The following is a 17,565-nucleotide window of genomic DNA, read 5'->3' on the forward strand; positions in this document are numbered from 1 at the left end:
TGTCTTACTGTGTCTGCGTGTTTATGACTTCTGGTCTGCCTGTGAAGCTCTGGATTCTGTGTTTCCATGTCGGAACCTTCTTCTCCTTCTTCACCTTCTTCACGTCCTGTTTGCTATTTTCAGGGTATGTGTGAGGGTGTCAAAGTTATTTTCACTTGCATTTATGTATCGCACATTAAGACATTTTAATATAGTGATAATGTATACGAAAACACAGTCTCATACCTTTGCAAAAGTGTTTTTTTGTTTCCCTTTTTTTTGGCACCTTCGCACTGAGGGTCTTCAAGAGAGGAGGATGGTAGCTTTTTTCCACGATATAAGGGGCAGAAGTTATTTGCACTTATTATTCGCATATTTCAATATTATTCAATTATATATTTTTTATGCCATTATACAAGACCATCTCTTACGTTTTCCGCAACCTGTATTTTGCTTCTGGTAACCATTTGGTCTGCTTCATTTTCTGTTTCCACGGTTGGATCCTCCTGGTTTTTGGAAGACAAATTATCATGGTGGGTGGGTGTGTGTGTGTGTGTGTGTGTGTGTGTGTGTGTGTGTGTGTGTGTGTGTGTGTGTGTGTGTATTGAGGGGGGGTGGGTATATATTGCATGAAAAACTTTGTCTGTGTCTCACCTCTCCTGCGTCTTTTTTCAGCAACTGACATGCAAGGTACTTTCTGAGAATTTCTGTATGCGGTGCATACAAATATTCTCGTTCCACTTGGATTCCTGCTGCCTCGTGTTCCACCGCCTTTTAAGGACAAATTGAAATGCAAGTAACTAGATTAAACACTATAATATATAAGATTGGGGAAAAAAAGAAACAATTATTAACCTTTCATGTGGTTGCCTTTCCTCGTTACTCAAAGCAAATACGGAGGTGTGTGTGTGTGTGTGTGTGTGTGTGTGTGTGTGTGTGTGTGTGTGTGTGTGTGTGTGTGTGTGTGTGCATAATAACTGTATTTCAGCCTTAGGCTACATCATATAAATACATAATTAAATACATTAAGAATAGAATCTCCCCCCCCCCCCCCATTTTTTTTTTTTTTTTTAAGACTTTAAAAAGACTCGAGACTTGACTCGGACTCGACCCTCAAAGACTTGACTCGGACTCGACTCGACTCAACCCTCAAAGACTTGAGACTTGACTCGACTCGACCCTCAAAGACTTGAGACTTGACTCGGACTCGACTCGACTCAACCCTCAAAGACTTGAGACTTGACTCGACTCGTGCCTCAAAGACTTGAGACTTGACTCGGACTCGAGCTCAGAGACTCGTGGACATCTCTGTATTGAAGACACCTTCCCAGAATGGTTGTAATTGCGCACACATCCAATATTGGTGGATGAGGGTTGCGTCAGTATTGTTGCACTTGTCACAGGTGGGGGTTGTGTCAGGGTATATACTTGCAAGTTTGGCCTTAGACATGTGAGCTCTGTGAACTATTTTAAACTGAATTAGACAGTGCCTTGCACAGAGTGAGGACTTATGTATGGAAGAGAAAATAGAGTCCCAGTTTTCCGCGGACAACGTGGTCCCCAAATCATGTTCCCAGTCAGCTATTATCTTGGCCATGGGCGCAGGCCTCAAATTGGAGATTATATCATATAGTGTTGATATAGCGGCTTTGGCCATCGGGTCAAAAAGGAGAAATTGGTCGATAGGATTAATATTGGGCTTTTCGGGGAAGCCAGGTACCACAGAGCGCACGTAATGTCTGGCCTGCAAATATCTGTAGAAATGTGACCTTGGAAGGTCGTGCTTTCTTGAGAGTTGGTCAAAGGAGGCAAAGTGCCCATCTACAAATAGATCTTTAAACCATTTAATACCCTTCCCTTGCCAGTTGTTAAATGTCAAATCTTGCAGCGATGGGACAAAGAGATGGTTAGAGGCAACAGGACTCACCAGGGAGAGGTCTCTATAATTATAGGTTCTTCTGAACTGGGCCCACACTCTCAACGTATGACGCACAACCGGGTTGGCTATAGAGTCAGGTATCGGACGGTCAAGCGGTGCACCGAGGAGAGCCGGAAGCGACAGATCCCTACGCGATTCTAACTCCAAAGATGTCCACTCTGGGCAATTAGGCTGAAAATAAAAATGGTTCCAGAAGGCAAGACAGCGAATATTGGCAGCCCAATAGTAATGGCGAAAATCGGGGAGCCCCATACCTCCGTCCCTCCTTGCCCTTTTCAGCAATATCCTACTCACTCGCGGTCTCTTATTCTGCCAGATATATGATGAAATAGTGGAGTCTAGAGATGTAAAAAATGACTTTGGAATGAACACTGGAATACACTGAAAAAGATAAGTAAATTTAGGAAGGATGTTCATTTTGATTGAGTTTATGCGACCGGCAAGGGACATCGTGAGAGGCGACCACTGCTGCAATGACACTTTAACTTGATTTGCTAGAGACACATAGTTTTTTGGAAACAGGTCTTTAAACTTACGCGTGACTGTTACTCCCAGATAAGTGAATTGACTCTCCTCTACCTTAAGCGGTATGTGACTGTAGTCTAAATCGGATGCAGCCGCATTAGCTGGAAATAATATACTTTTGTTTACATTGATTTTGTAACCCGATATACGGCCAAATTGATCAAGCAATGCTAGTGCTGCTGGTAGAGAGGTTGATGGATTTGAGACAAATAGCAGAAGGTCATCCGCATATAGGGACACCTTGTGTACTTTATCGCCTCTCTGAATACCCGCAATGTCAGCATTACAGCGCAGAGAGACCGCAAGTGGCTCGATCGCCAGATCAAAGAGGACCGGACTCAGCGGACACCCCTGGCGAGTTCCACGCCCCAAAGCAAAAGGCAGAGAGAACACACCATTAGTCTGCACAGCCGCGGTGGGGGTTGCATAGAGCAGCTTAATCCAAGCTATAAATGACGGCCCTAGTCCGAATTTTCCCAGAACTGCAAACAAGTACTTGAACTCGACGCGATCGAACGCTTTTTCCGCGTCCAGCGACACGACGCACTCAGGTACTTCCCCAGAGGGTGAATACAGTACATTAAAAAGACGTCTGACATTAAAAAAGGAATAGCGATTCTTAATGAAGCCGGTCTGATCGGTTGTTATTATTTGGGGGAGAACTTCTTCCAATCTGTATGCTAAAACTTTTGCTAGGATCTTAGCATCTATATTCAACAATGAGATTGGTCTATACGAGGCGCACTCTATAGGGTCTTTCCCCTTCTTAGCTATGAGCGTTATACATGCCTCGCTTAAGGAAGGAGGGAGTGTGCCCCGCTCATGGGACTCAGCAAAGACGACCGCTAGTTGTGGAGAGAGGAGCGCAGAGAACTTCTTAAAAAATTCGGTCGGAAACCCATCTGGTCCTGGTGATTTCCCAGATTGCATTGATGATATAGCTAAGGATATTTCTGCTTGAGTTATAGGTGTCTCCAGTTTTTCTGCCAAATCTGGGGAAATGGTTGGAATAGGCAACGGATCTAAGAAGGTATTAATCGCTGAATCATCTACACCCGCCTGGGAGGAGTATAGCTGGAAGTAAAAATCTTTGAAAGCGTTATTAATTTGAACCGGGTCTGTGGTAACTTCCCCGTTTGCAGTCCGAATATTCGTTATGAGTTGTTTGGCCCGCCGTGCTTTCAGTTGATCAGCCAGCAATTTGCCCGTTTTTTCACCGTGTTCATAAAATGTACTTCTACTTTTCAACAAAAGACTTTGTGCTTGGTGGGTGGTAAGGATATCAAATTTTGTTTGAAGTTCTAGGCGCTTATTGTAAAGTTCTGGGGTTTGTTGAAATGCATACTGTCTATCGATGTCTGAGATACCAGCAGAGAGATCTAAGCGTTCTCTCTCAGATTGTGACCTTTTCCTAGCGGAAAACGATATGATCTGTCCTCTCAAATAGGCTTTTAACGAATCCCAGACCACAAGACCGGACATCTGCGGAGTAGTATTTGTTTCGAGAAAAAATGTTATTTCCTGTTCTATGTACTTTACAAAGTCATCATCTGAGAGCAGAGTAGAATTGAAACGCCATCGTCTTGTAGGACGCGAGACCCCTGGAAGTGATAATGACATCACGACAGGTGCATGGTCGGATATTACAATGCTTTGATATGCGCAAGAGCGGACTTGTGGTAATAGTCTCTTATCTATTAATAGATAATCGATTCTGGAATACACATGATGTACATGGCTAAAGAAGGAGTACTTTCTCACTCTGGGGTTGAGCTCTCTCCACACGTCTGAGATCCCGCACTCAGAGAGAAAAGATTTAATATACGTAGCAGATTTACTCACTAAACCGGGTCTGGTGGAAGAACGGTCCAGGACCTGGTCCAAGCATTTATTGAGGTCCGATCCAAGTATTAGGTAGTGTGAGCCCAGATCAGAGAGGTGAGAGAGGTGAGCGAACAAAAAAAGCGACATCTTCCACATTCGGAGCATATACACTTGCCAGAATCACATTTACGTTAAAAAGTTTTCCTGAGACTATAACATATCTCCCATTTTTGTCAGCTGTAACTTTAGTCGGCTCGAAAACTACGTCTTTAGACACAAGGATAGATACTCCCCTCGCCTTTGCCTCAAAAGTAGAATGGAAATGCTGCCCCGCCCAACCCATCAGAAGTCTAGAACTATCAGATGAATGCAGGTGAGTTTCCTGTAAGAACGCAATATCTGTATTAAATTGCCTAAGATGAGTGAAAACCTTCTTTTTCTTAACCGGGTGATTAAGACCCGTAACATTCCAAGTCACAACATTAAGGTGTCTAGCCATTACATTTTAGGTAGTATCGAGGGAATAAAAAAATTAAAATGTAAAAGATTTGAGAAGGCAAACACCATGCGGCGCGCTTGCCCGACCACAGCAACCACAGCGCATAATTTTCTTGAGTGCCAAATTTAAAAACAACCGTCCCTTCTCTGTCCCCCTCCCCTATGGCCTTTCTGAAGAACGAATCACAGAAATAGAATAGGTAAATGAACAGAAACCTGTTCATATACAAAGGCCATAACCTAGATAGCAGCTGTACTGAACAGCCGCAAGCTCTACCCACTATATATAACCAAAACATGACTTCACTAGCCTTAAGCTACACTCCCATATTAAGTGTAGGTGCCTCTATCGGAATTAGAGTAAAGGAAAACACAAGAAAAAAGAGGAAAAGAAAAAAGAGAAACTAAAAATAGAAATAATAATAAATAGAGAAAAGGAAGGAAAATACCCCTTGCCTCATTGTACTGCCTGAAAAGATCACTTAATAGTGTTTAAAATAAGATGGGTTCCTTTCAAGGAGGGAATCAATATCGAAGGACAGTAATTGTGGTTGGACAAGGTTAGCAGAACCCTACATTTAAAAAAAAAAAAAAAAGGAGAAAAAAGAAGAAATTAAATTAAATAAATGAGATATCCAGGATCAGTGGTACAACATCCAGTCCGTCCAACATATATACTGTGTTAGATTCTCCAACTTTGCAAAAATTTGTTAATATTAAAATACTAAGGAGGATTCCCCCCTTAAAAGGGCAAATTGGTAGATTAACAGCCAAAGCTATGGTCGACACAAAAAATAAAATAAAAGATTAAATAAGCAGCAGAACCCTGAGAGCAGTGAGATTTCCCCAACATCCAGACCGTCCAACAAATGCATTGTGCAGAATTTTCAAACGTCCACTGAAATTAAATTAAATAAATGAAATGTCCAGGATCAATGGTACAACATCCAGTCCGTCCAACATATACACTGTGTTAGATTCTCTAACTTTGCAAAAATTATTAATATTAAAATACTAAGGAGGATTCCCCCCTTAAAAGGGCAGATTAGTAAATTAACAGCCAAAGCTATGGTCGACACAAAATAAAATAAAAGATTAAATAAGCAGCAGAACCCTGAGAGCAGTGAGATTTCCCCAACATCCAGACCGTCCAACAAATGCATTGTGCAGAATTTTCAAACGTCCACTAGGTGGAAGCAAAGACAGCTAGAGCACAGATAAAAAACTACACTACTACATTACCCAGAAATCAAAGCGGTGGTCTAGTTCAAAGTTCAGGGTTCACGGTCCATCAGACCAGAGGGGGCGCCATACTTTGGAACCACCCGCCGTTCGGCGGGTAGCAGCTAGTAGCTAGCTAGCTCAATAATACATTCGACATAAAAATAAAACACTATTAGAAAATAAAGCAACGGTAAAAACAAAACTAAAAACTAAAAAGAGAGAATGCCATCAGAGTTTGACCATGGCCATATAATCAACAATAAGTACAAAGCGTCTGATCAGTCCCTAACACGTTATACATTTTTTACAGGAAATCTTCATGAGTAAAAAAAAAAGAAAATAGATAAACATGATGCATAGCGCAACCACCGGAGTTAGCATGCTAGCTCAGCTATGCATTGACATGAAAATGAAATATTAACAAACAGACGGCAAAAAAAAAAGATAAGAAAAAGTAAAACATGCCATCATGACCATTATATCACCAATAAGTGCGGAAGCATCTGAACAGTCCTTAACCTATTGTGATATTTTACAAATAATCTTTCGCAAGAAAAGATAAAAGGAAAACCCGACGTTTAGCGCATTAGCATGGCTAGCTCAGCTATATATACAGCATGAAACAAAACACTATTACCAAAGAAACGGCAACAAAAAAGTAACGTGCCATCATGGCCATAGTATCGCCAATAAGTGAGGAAACATCTGATCAGTCCGAACCCTATTGCAATATTTTATGAATACTTTTCAAGAGAAAAAATAAGAGAAAAGCACGACGCTTTGGGTATTAGCATGGTTAGCTCAGCTAAGTATACATATCTTGAGATAACTCTATTAGCAACCAAAGGCAGAGGGAAAAAACAACAACAAAGAAAAACCCCGTGCCGTCGGGGTTTAACCATGACTATAATATCACCAATAGGTGTTAGCATGTATCGATCACAGTGTTTGGCGCAACCACCGTCGATAGCAGGCTAGCTCAGCCACATATCTAACATAAACGGAACACTATTAGCAAACAAACAACGGCAAAAAAAAAGGTCGTGCCATAAAAGTTTAACCATGGTCAAAATATCAACAATACGTGCGGAAGCATCTGATCAGTCCATAGCCCATTGTAATATTTTATACAGATTTTTTGCAAGAAAAAGATAGGACAGAAACAGCGATTAGTGCATTAGCATGGCTAGCTCAGCTAAGTATTCAACATAAAACAAAATGCTATTTAGCAGACAGTCGGCAAAAAATTAAAAAATTAATTGCCGATAAGGGCGGAAGCATCTAATCAGTCCTTAACCCATTGTAATACTTTTATAGAGAATTTCTTCGTGAGACCACATGAAATGAACAAAAAAAATAGAAGACAAACAAACCGCTTAGCATGTTAACATGCAGCGGTCGCAAAACAAAATACGATAGAGTCCAAGTATAGAAAATAGATAATAAACATATCAGTAATAATAAAGCGGGCATGTCTATGCATTTTGTGTGACATTGAAAAAACGGCCAGATAGCAAGAGGCTCTTATAGAGAAAAATATGCATGCATGTTAAGCATAGTACCCAGCGTGCTAGCATGTAACAGGTTTAGCAAACACTAAGATACTACCCTATCCCTCGTCGTTGTCCTCTTCGGCCGGCGGAAGAAACGGCTCCTCGCTCCGGGTCTTTTTTAGGAAATCCACGGCGTCCTTTGGAGATGTGAAGCGTTTCCGGTCCTTTGTGGTGATGAAGAGTCGAGATGGGAAGACAAGCGACGGCTTGAAGCCTTGTTTGTATAGGTTGGACATCACGTCCCGGTATGTCGCTCTCTCCTCCACGACTTCTTGGGGGTAGTCTTCGAATACCATGACAGGTTTTCCTTGGTAGAATAACTTCCCTCTTCTCCTCCGAGCGTCCCGAACGATCGCCTCCTTCACTCTATAGCGGTGGACGCGAGCTATCACTGCCCGAGGCCTGGAGCCAGGGGGTGGCTTAGCGGTGAGGGCCCTGTGAACAATGTCGAGCTCGGGCGATGTAGGAAGGAGTTCTTTTCCCATGATTTCGACCAGCAAATTAGAAAAGAATGAGTTGGGCTGATCGCCTTCAATAGATTCATCCAAACCTATGATTTTGATGTTATTTCTGCGGTTCCGTGACTCGACATCGATAAGTTTGGACCTCATTTTAGCATAGCTTTCCTCCATCATCGTGCATCTGGACTCTAATTCGTCTACACGTCGCTGTAATGGTTTGCGCCGTCTTCTAATGAAGACAAACGTTGTCCATGGTCAGAGATTGTTATCTGAATATTGTCTATTTTTGCTTCGAGTGTTGCACTGGCCATCCGAATTTCGAGGGTAAGGCTTGTTTTGAGTTCCTCAATCAGTTTGACGATAGTAGCCAAGTCCGTGTCAGCCGCGTCAACTGCCGCGGCCGCGGCAGCCGTCTTCGTCTTTCTGTCCGGCATTTGTCAGCTTTTACCGAGTAAAACAGAAAATAATAATGTGAAAAGAAATAGCCGATGTATTTTCCACTAAGTTAGTTTACATATCGAGGCTTTTGTAAGGTTGTATTCACGGTAACTGGGAGCCTTGGCTCAGGTACGTCTACTCCATACGTAAGCCGGAACCGGAAGTCCGCGAAAATGACAATATCGACTGTTGGAGGTGCTTTAAACTTCTCACAATTTCTTTGTTTATACCGACAGGTACCTCAAAAACAGGTTGTTGTGTCTTAATCTGGGTATCTTGAACTGAACGGACGTAAAAGCTCTTTCAAATAAGAAGGATAATTAAAGTAAATACATTTAAAAACAAAAAGCAACCAATGAAAATGTCTCCTATCATGAGGAGATAACCAGTTTAACGTATCATACAGAACACAGTGATGTGTACTGTAAGGACACCGGAGTACAAATCTACATATATTATTGTAAACTACATTTAACGAATGAAGATGTGTCTCAGAGGTGTTCTGATAAATGATGTCACAATAGTCAATGATAGGAAGTAGAAGCTGCTGAACAATATGTTTTCTTATTTGAAAAGTAAAACAGTTTATTGATCTATACATTAATCTGAGACCATTATTTACTTTACTCCTAAGAGAATCGATATGGGGCTTAAAAGAAAATTCAGAATCTAACCAAAGCGATTGGCAGCTTATGTGTTAAACCTATATACTGTATACATTGAAATTAGATACTGTATACATTGAAAATAGCCAATCTACAAGCAAGTTGAAAATAGCTGATCTACAAGCTCACAACGCTTTGTGATGCGACGCGTTGTGAGCTTGTAGATCTGCTATTTTCTAAAAAAATCTTGAAATAAAATATATATTTGGAATATTTTTTTTACATTCTAACAACACAAATCTGGTACGGGGCCCCAGCTGGCACAAAACATTTTCAGATGGGGGTTATAGGGACAAATTAGCCTACATATTAATTTGGGGGTCCATGACATGAAAATATTTGAGAATCACCGGTTAAAATAATAAAACAAATTGTGAAGCAAGCCCAAATAAGCAACTACACTTTAGAAACAAGCCCAAAAAAACGGCACCCCGCAACTACCAATATTAACGAGCAACTTCACAGAAAAATAAGCCCAAATTCGCTTATAATATGCAGACATGGCAACACTGTTCAGTACGGTGGAGTTGAAGTTGGATATTTAATTTCCTGTTGCCTTTTATGGTGTGAAAAGGGGAATGGAACAATGCAAATGAACTTATCGGGAATGCGCTTGACGTTTTACGACCAGCTGGCAGCCATCATGACACACACCTGTGATCCGCATTTTTGAGGCATCTACACACCTTTGTGAATTGCGCGTTAGTTTGTGCTTACAGAAAATACACCTTCCTTTAGGAACTTTATTTACCCCATATTTACCACCAGCTTAGTGAATTGGGGCCAATGTGATTAGGCATTTAGTCCATGAGCCAGAGCCCCAAAATTGAGCCAGATATTGAATATTCCCTCGTTAAAAACCTTTGACTCCAACATCTTAACAAAATGAAATAAGAATGTTGACTCTGGCTTTGTCCAATGTTCTTGGAAAGTTATGCAAATGCGGGCATATTTTCCTAATGCCTAATTTGCATAATTAAATATACAATTTCAGAAAACTTGTAATACGATAAATCATTGTCTTCATGTAAGTAATCAACTGTGGAAGTTTCATTATGATAACTATTTTTTTTTTTTTTGTCATTTTTTCACCTGTCATGTACGTATGGGGAAAATAACAAAATGTGTGATAAATATGAAAAAGCTGCTCCTGTGGTAAGGTTATGATATATTTGTTTACTTATATTAACCCTATAAACAATTTAATATAGGTATGGTTTTGCCCACTCTTTTGATAATCATTGCTCAATTTTGGGGCTCTGGCTCATGGATTAATTATGATATAACTATAGTCAAATGGAATAGTGTGTGTGTGTGTGCGTGTGCGTGTGCTTACATGCAGAGAAGTGTCTGTATTAGAGACAGCCTGCACCTTTGACCCCAGCCGAGAGGAAACTTTCATTTATTTTATTTTATTTTATTTATTTATTTTATCCCACGATTTTGTAACCCATATTTTTCACCCAGTGCCAATTGCCTATGTAATCCTGGGCGCTACTCTCCCTCTGCTAGCCTATGGAGAGCCCAAGCTGAAGCTCATGCCTCCTTCAATGCATGAGGAGTGAGCAGACCGCTTCTTATCACCTGACAGGGGGGAGTTTCCCCGGTAGGACGTAGCTTCTTATCACCTGACAGGGGGGAGTTTCCCCGGTAGGACGTAGCTTCTTGTCACCTAGACTGTAGTCTCTCAAGAACAGATTCTGCTCTGCGTTGGAATCTGTCGGGGAGGTTCGTCATAACGTGTACGCACTGCCTACAAGTGGGCGTGCCTTCAGATCAGCAAGCAGGCCGCGCTTTACCCAATCAAATGTAGTGGGCGGGATTCACGTGTCCGTCGATCCTTCCCCCCTCGAAACAAACCAAAACTAATTTAACAATAGCGTCCACGGAGCAGACAAAACCACGGAAAGAAATTCACATTTTAACTTACTCTTTCATCATAGAAACAAGTGGGCTTATAACCAAAACGATCCATGTTCTCTGGGAGAAGTAGTGTTAGTGTTCCGTGTAGAAATATTGTTAGTGGGAATGAAAACATAGTCGCACCACCGGAAGTGATGCGCTGAAGGCAGATGTGAGGTTTGGACATCGACATCGATTGCACCCCCCAACCCTGCACTGTGATTGGCCACCAGTGTACCCCCCAACCCTGCACCGTGATTGGCCAATCACAGACTATTCAGGACTGTGATTGGCTAGTGAAACATGACACATGTGCATAGCCCTATAAATAGGACTATGCACTTAAAAAAAACGTGTGTGTGTGTGTGTGTGTGTGTGTGTGTGTGTGTGTGTGTGTGTGTGTGTGTGTGTGTGTGTGTGTGTGTGTATGGGGCTCCATTAGTGCCACGTAAGCACACCCCCTGTCCTGTAATCATGTAAAAAAAAAATTGTGTTGCACAGAACCGCATAGACGTGTAGTGTACTTTCCCATTGACTCACAATGGGAACACGTGCACGCGCGCGTTCACGCGTAACAGTGCAACCACTGCATCTTGACCTACAGGGTAACACGTCTACGTGTAGATTCATGCGTCTGTAGCAAAGGCACGCGTCAACGCACGCATGATTATTTGGTCACGCGACTAGGCGAGGCGCGGAGAGATGAGTGGGTGCTGTGCCACCTTGGTGCGCGCTGCGTGGAACGCCGCACCTACCCGTGTGACATAACTGAGCTCTGCACATAACGCATCATGTGCCCTTGTGACATAACTCTGCCCTGCGCAGAACGCCTCATATGCATGTGTAAGCCTTCATAAAATATTTGTATTAATTAATTCAGTTACCTCTCCTGATATGTGATTCAATTTATGAAGTGGCTTTCTGCAATTACGCACAGCAGGTGCGCTGTCCCTCTCCAAGTCTCCATTCTTGAATCCTGTCCTTTGTAATCAATATTGCATTGATTGCAATAAAATTAAATTTCAAGTCATCAGTAACATATAGGCTGTATTAATTTCTGTCAAATAATCTTTTATTTCAAGGCAATTATAAACTGTACAGTATGATTCCAACATCGGGTCTGGTTGATCACCGCGCCATGCACTCTTCTCGTCTTTTTTCCGGAGGTTCGAGACGATTTTTATATTAGCTAATACTCAGTCAGATCATAACCAAAAATAAAAATAAAAAGAACGCCAGAATCCGTGAAATCTAAGCTTTGTATGTTTATCTGGCCCATGGCTGGATTATTTTATTATTTCCTGATATGAATGAATTACGCAAGGAATTACGCAATCACGGCGCGGTCGGTGCCAAAAACTCGGCGGTCGTGGGTGTCTTCTAACACTTAGAGCTCTCTCAAATCAAATCAATTTTAAGTTCTTTGGAACCTTAGCTTTTGTTTCGTGTACAGCTCATCACTGTATATTCTATCAATATCCATTGATAAAGCAGAGTGGCTTTTAAGCAGAGTGCATGGTGCATGGCATCACCGTACGTGGCTTTGATCTGACACGAATTTGCTTCATTTAGCATCATTGCAAATATATTATCATCAGTAACATGTAGGCCTAGCCCTAGGCTATAGTATTTTCTCTTAAATAATCTTCTATTTCAAGGCAATAAACAGCTGTACAGTATAGCCTATGGTGTCAAATCAATGGTGCCGCTCTGGCTTTCCAACGGGTCCAATTGTGCCCATGTTTTCAAATGCCTATATGCTCCCCAAATGCACCAAGCTCCCTTCCAACAACAATAAACATATGCGTTTATGCCATAGAGGTATTACTTCTGTGTTACTGACTGCAGAGCGCAACAATTATCCTTCTCTCTCAAAAAGGAGAGGGGAAAAACAGAAAGAAAAAAGTAGCGAAACCACATCTCACCTGCTCGCCTAGATAACGATAATTTGTTGCTCTCTACTGGTAGAACTGTATTATGGGTTTAAAAACCCAATCAGATAATTTATTTGAATGAAAAATTACAAAATAAAAAACGCAAATTGCTGGCACTGGGGAGTACTTTATGAAAATACTCTTGGCAGTGAAAGAGTTAAGGGGGGCGCATGCTACCATTGTCGGTGATCACCCTCTCACCGCGGTGGTTTGAAAACTACAACATGATGTCACTGAGCTGCGGTGATAAGCGACTCACCGTTCACCTCAACACATCTCTCTGTTTTTACTAACCGAAATCACCGGACTATGAGCGCCTAGTATCCAAACCACCGCTTCGGTTGTCCCAAACGGTGATAAGGTGACCACCTCATTTGGTAGCATGCAGGGGCCTTTAATGCTATTAATGTGTAAATCACACTGAATTGCATGTTGTGGGGACTGCTCTGCCTCCGAGTAGGTCAGTAGCTCCTGATTACGCCCAATGAATGGCGGGTAGGTCAGTATGTTGCCTACTCGTCGCCTACTCGCCCATTCAATGGTCTGATAAAACGTGATAATCTCCCATTCAATGCATTGATAGCATTCAAAGCCGGTCTTACTCTATCCTAAAGGAGACGGGAAGCCAGTGTAGAGAATGGAGTGTGGGTGTGATATTATGACAATAATGTCGCTATTGGATTAGTTCTTCACATTTGTGAATGCTGTATAATACTGTTGAAAGGATAGAACCCACACACTGAAACATGGTTTCACAATAATAATAATAATAAAACAAAAGTGCAACGTTTCAATCCGTGTAGGATCTTCAAATGATCAACATGATGCCTATAATACTCCATCAGTTAAATGTGATTTGATGTATATTAATTTGCTGTACAGTCAAATAAAAACATAAACACTCTGAGAGTATGCAGTCCTCTATACAGTTCAGCTACACACAAGGAACCCTCCTCTCACTGAATCCAGCATCAACTGAGTTGATTTACACCAGGGGTCTTCAGCGTTTTTCAGGCCAAGGACCCCTTAGCTGAGAGAGAGATGAAGCAGGGACCCCCACTACATACTGTATAGAATTGTGTTGGATATTAAAAATGTTCATAGATTTCATAGATAGCTTCATAGACTTGTTTAAGCACTATCATGAGAGTTGAAAAGGAAAATATCAGATCTACAAGCTCAGGTAGATGAACATTTGTGGGAAAATAAATAACAAAATTATACAAATAAATACCCATAATGTTATTAAATTAGATTTAAAAGGTTCACCTATAATGACATGTTGAAAGTGATTAAATATTATTTTAGGGCACTGGTTCTCAAAGTCAGGTCCGGGGACCATCTGGGGTCCCAGTGGACCCGTACAGGGTCTGTAACTCTGAGAGTGTACACATGGAACCAAATGGACCCTTACAGGTCTGTAACTCTGAGAGTGTACACATAGAACCAAATGGACCCTTACAGGTCTGTAACTCTGAGAGTGTACACATGGAACCAAATGGACCCTTACAGGTCTAACTCTGAGAGTGTAAACATGGAACCAAATGGACCCGGGGTTCATCACCTTGTGGTGGACATTTTTGTCAAAATTCTATTTTTGCCACAGACATACAAATGAGTGGACAATAATATTAGCAGAAACACATAAAGAGCTATAGCCCTAATATACTGTATAGTACAGTGTTCAAGGGACCTTCGGGTTCCTTGAAGGTGGTCTGTAAGGTCCATGTGTACACTCTCAGAGTTAAATGAACACTGAGGATTTTAAAGTGTAGATTTTGGATCCCAGAGACAGCAAATTGTATCAAAGGAAGGGGTCCGTAATGTGATGCATATTCATTTGAGGGTCCATGAAATGAAAAGGGTTGAGAACCACTGTTCTAGGGTATAGCATTAATTGACCTCTGTATTGGGAAATGAACTGATATAGTAAATTGATTATTTAAGATAATTTACAACTAATAATAATAATCCCAAGTCACACCTGGACTTGTCTCAGGGCACATACCAGTGTGTCTCAGCACACCGTTTGACCTAGAAGAAAAGTCAAATAGTAACACCTGACCAGCCTGATGCAAACAAATATGTTTTCACTGCCAACAGTTTGGCTTGTTCATGAGGGTTTTATCACAAATAAATCCTCTGATGAAGACATAAGTCACAACAGTAGCAGCAGTAGCCTTTGAAATACATTATTTTTGCATCGAGGCTGTTTGTCTATTTTACATTTCCTCCTCAAAGACAGCTTTAAACTTGTTTTATTTTTCAATCAGCAGAATCGTTTCAGTCCATGTATATTAGAACTTACTGTAGTGACACCTGAACATTGAGGACCATATAATACCATGTAAGCTGTGGTAGACTTTCAGCGTGGCCTAAAAAATAATGTTTAAAAAACTGATATATATTATGTCTAAATAAAATCTCTACCAATATATAACCAGATCCCTGACTCCTATAAATAGTCCAGAGAACAGAAGCAGTGAAGTGTTTCACTCAAGCATTGAGGTATGGATGATTATCCGTGCATTAATGAATGCAGTCCACTAGAGGGCACTATCACACAGGAGAAACCACACACAGTATGTAGAGCAGATATGAGCTCTGAACACAACAGTAAATAGAAAGCAGGCTTTCTACAGGTTGGCTTTCTGTGGAAAACCACCAAGGCTACTGCCAAGATAATCAATAGATCTGATATCCTTTAAAACCACCAAGGTTACTACCAAGATAATCAATAGATCTGATATCCCTCAAAACCACCAAGGTTACTACCAAGATGATCAATAGATCTGATATCCTTTAAAACCACCAAGGTTACTACCAAGATAATCAATAGGTCTGATATCCTTTAAAACCACCAAGGTTACTACCATGATAAATTATAGGTCTGATATCCTTTACACATTGTATATACTTTATCATAGTTTCAGGTTATTGGTAAAACTGACTAATTAAGATACTTCATTTATAAATGAGTTGTAGAAAATTAATAGAAAATAAATCGTATAAAATCAGAAACAATGTGGTGAGAATAAATGAATGAACAAAAGTCCTGTGAAAGATAAAAAAGGATCAGAGAATCTGTGATCTGCTTGTTGAGTCTCTTTGATCATTGATTAGTCTCCCCTGCAGAGGAAGAGGATGAGCTTAGCAACACACTTGGGTCTAATCAAAGATTGTTAATTTAGCAAAATACACAATCTCCATTGGAGCCACAAGAGGCTAAATAGTACACAAAACCTACAAATGGTCTCCTAAGTAGGCGTGGTTTGCTTCTCCCCCGACCATCCCACCACCCTCCCCCTCCCCTGGCTGACAACGTCATATGGATGTGTATTTGTGTATTTTCTTCATTAAAGAAAATAAATGCTTTACATGTTTGAAAGTGCACTGTTATTGGCAAAGATGCTTTTAAAGAAACACATAAAATTCCCCCCACAAACTCACACGTATTATTCAGTCATGCTAGATGTGCTCCTGTTTCTGCTCAACATTGTAACAGGTCCTTTTATTTATACGGTATATATTTTACCACTATAGACTATAATGTGTTTAGCATGAATGTTTAGCAAAATGTCATGATTCCCAAATCATACCCCATCAACCAAGACAGTTAATAATGGAAAATTAATATTATTGAGCATTGGAACACACATTTTATTACATTTTTGAAATGTCCATAATGATTTCATGTAGGCCTACTACATTCACATTTAGAATCTCAGTTTATCAGTTTTTAGAACATTATGACAGAGCATAGAGTTAAAATCTAATATAATAACACAATATAATATAAGGGACAGACAGAGCCCTCGTCCGTCAGACTGCAGATGGACTCTTCAGATATCTTCCCAAATCTCGCGAGAGTGTGTTGCTGGGATAGAGAAAGGTCGATAACAAAGTAGATTTTGTGTCTCTCAAAAAAGCCGTTTTAGTATGAAAATCTTGTATATATTGTGTGGCTTGTGATGATAGAGTCCAATATTTAGTTCAGTGACCATGGAGCTAAGGAATGGTTCAGAAGCTGTGTTCACTTTCCCATTGGAATCAATAGACTCCAACCTGCTTCCTGTCTCCTAAAAAGGCGTTCACCTACGTCACGCAGAAACGGGAAGTAAGCTGGAGATCGTGTATCTTGCTAAATTAACAATCTTTGGTCTAATCGCAGATGAGTGAGGCTGGGACCAAGGCTAGGTCTAATGCTAATGCTAACAACAAGACCCGTCTGCGGCTTTGTTTACGTTTCGTAACCCTGGTGATTATTTATCTGCACTAAGCTATTTATATTATTGTTCATTGGTTGATAATAATGTTTGTGTATTTATTGCTGCTCCCCGTTAGCCACCGTTAGCATGCTAACGTTACAACGATTTTAGCCTTAGATCAAGACAAGACAAGACGATGTTTTACATTTTTATATCTATGAGAGTCTTAGCTCCACCCCCCCAGTTTGTCCTGGAATGTCACAAGTAAAGCCTGTATTTCTCCAAACATGTACAAATGCTAAATATAAGGTGTTAAATGTTAACTAGGTGTCTGGAGTATTTGTTTAATGTATTAGTCCATATGTTTCAATAAAGAAGTGTTTTAATCCCGTCTGTGGCCGAACGTAATTCCCCC

The sequence above is a fragment of the Gymnoscopelus braueri genome (genome assembly GCF_963280865.1).
Source record: "Gymnoscopelus braueri genome assembly, chromosome: 3".
Lineage (NCBI taxonomy): Eukaryota > Metazoa > Chordata > Actinopteri > Myctophiformes > Myctophidae > Gymnoscopelus > Gymnoscopelus braueri.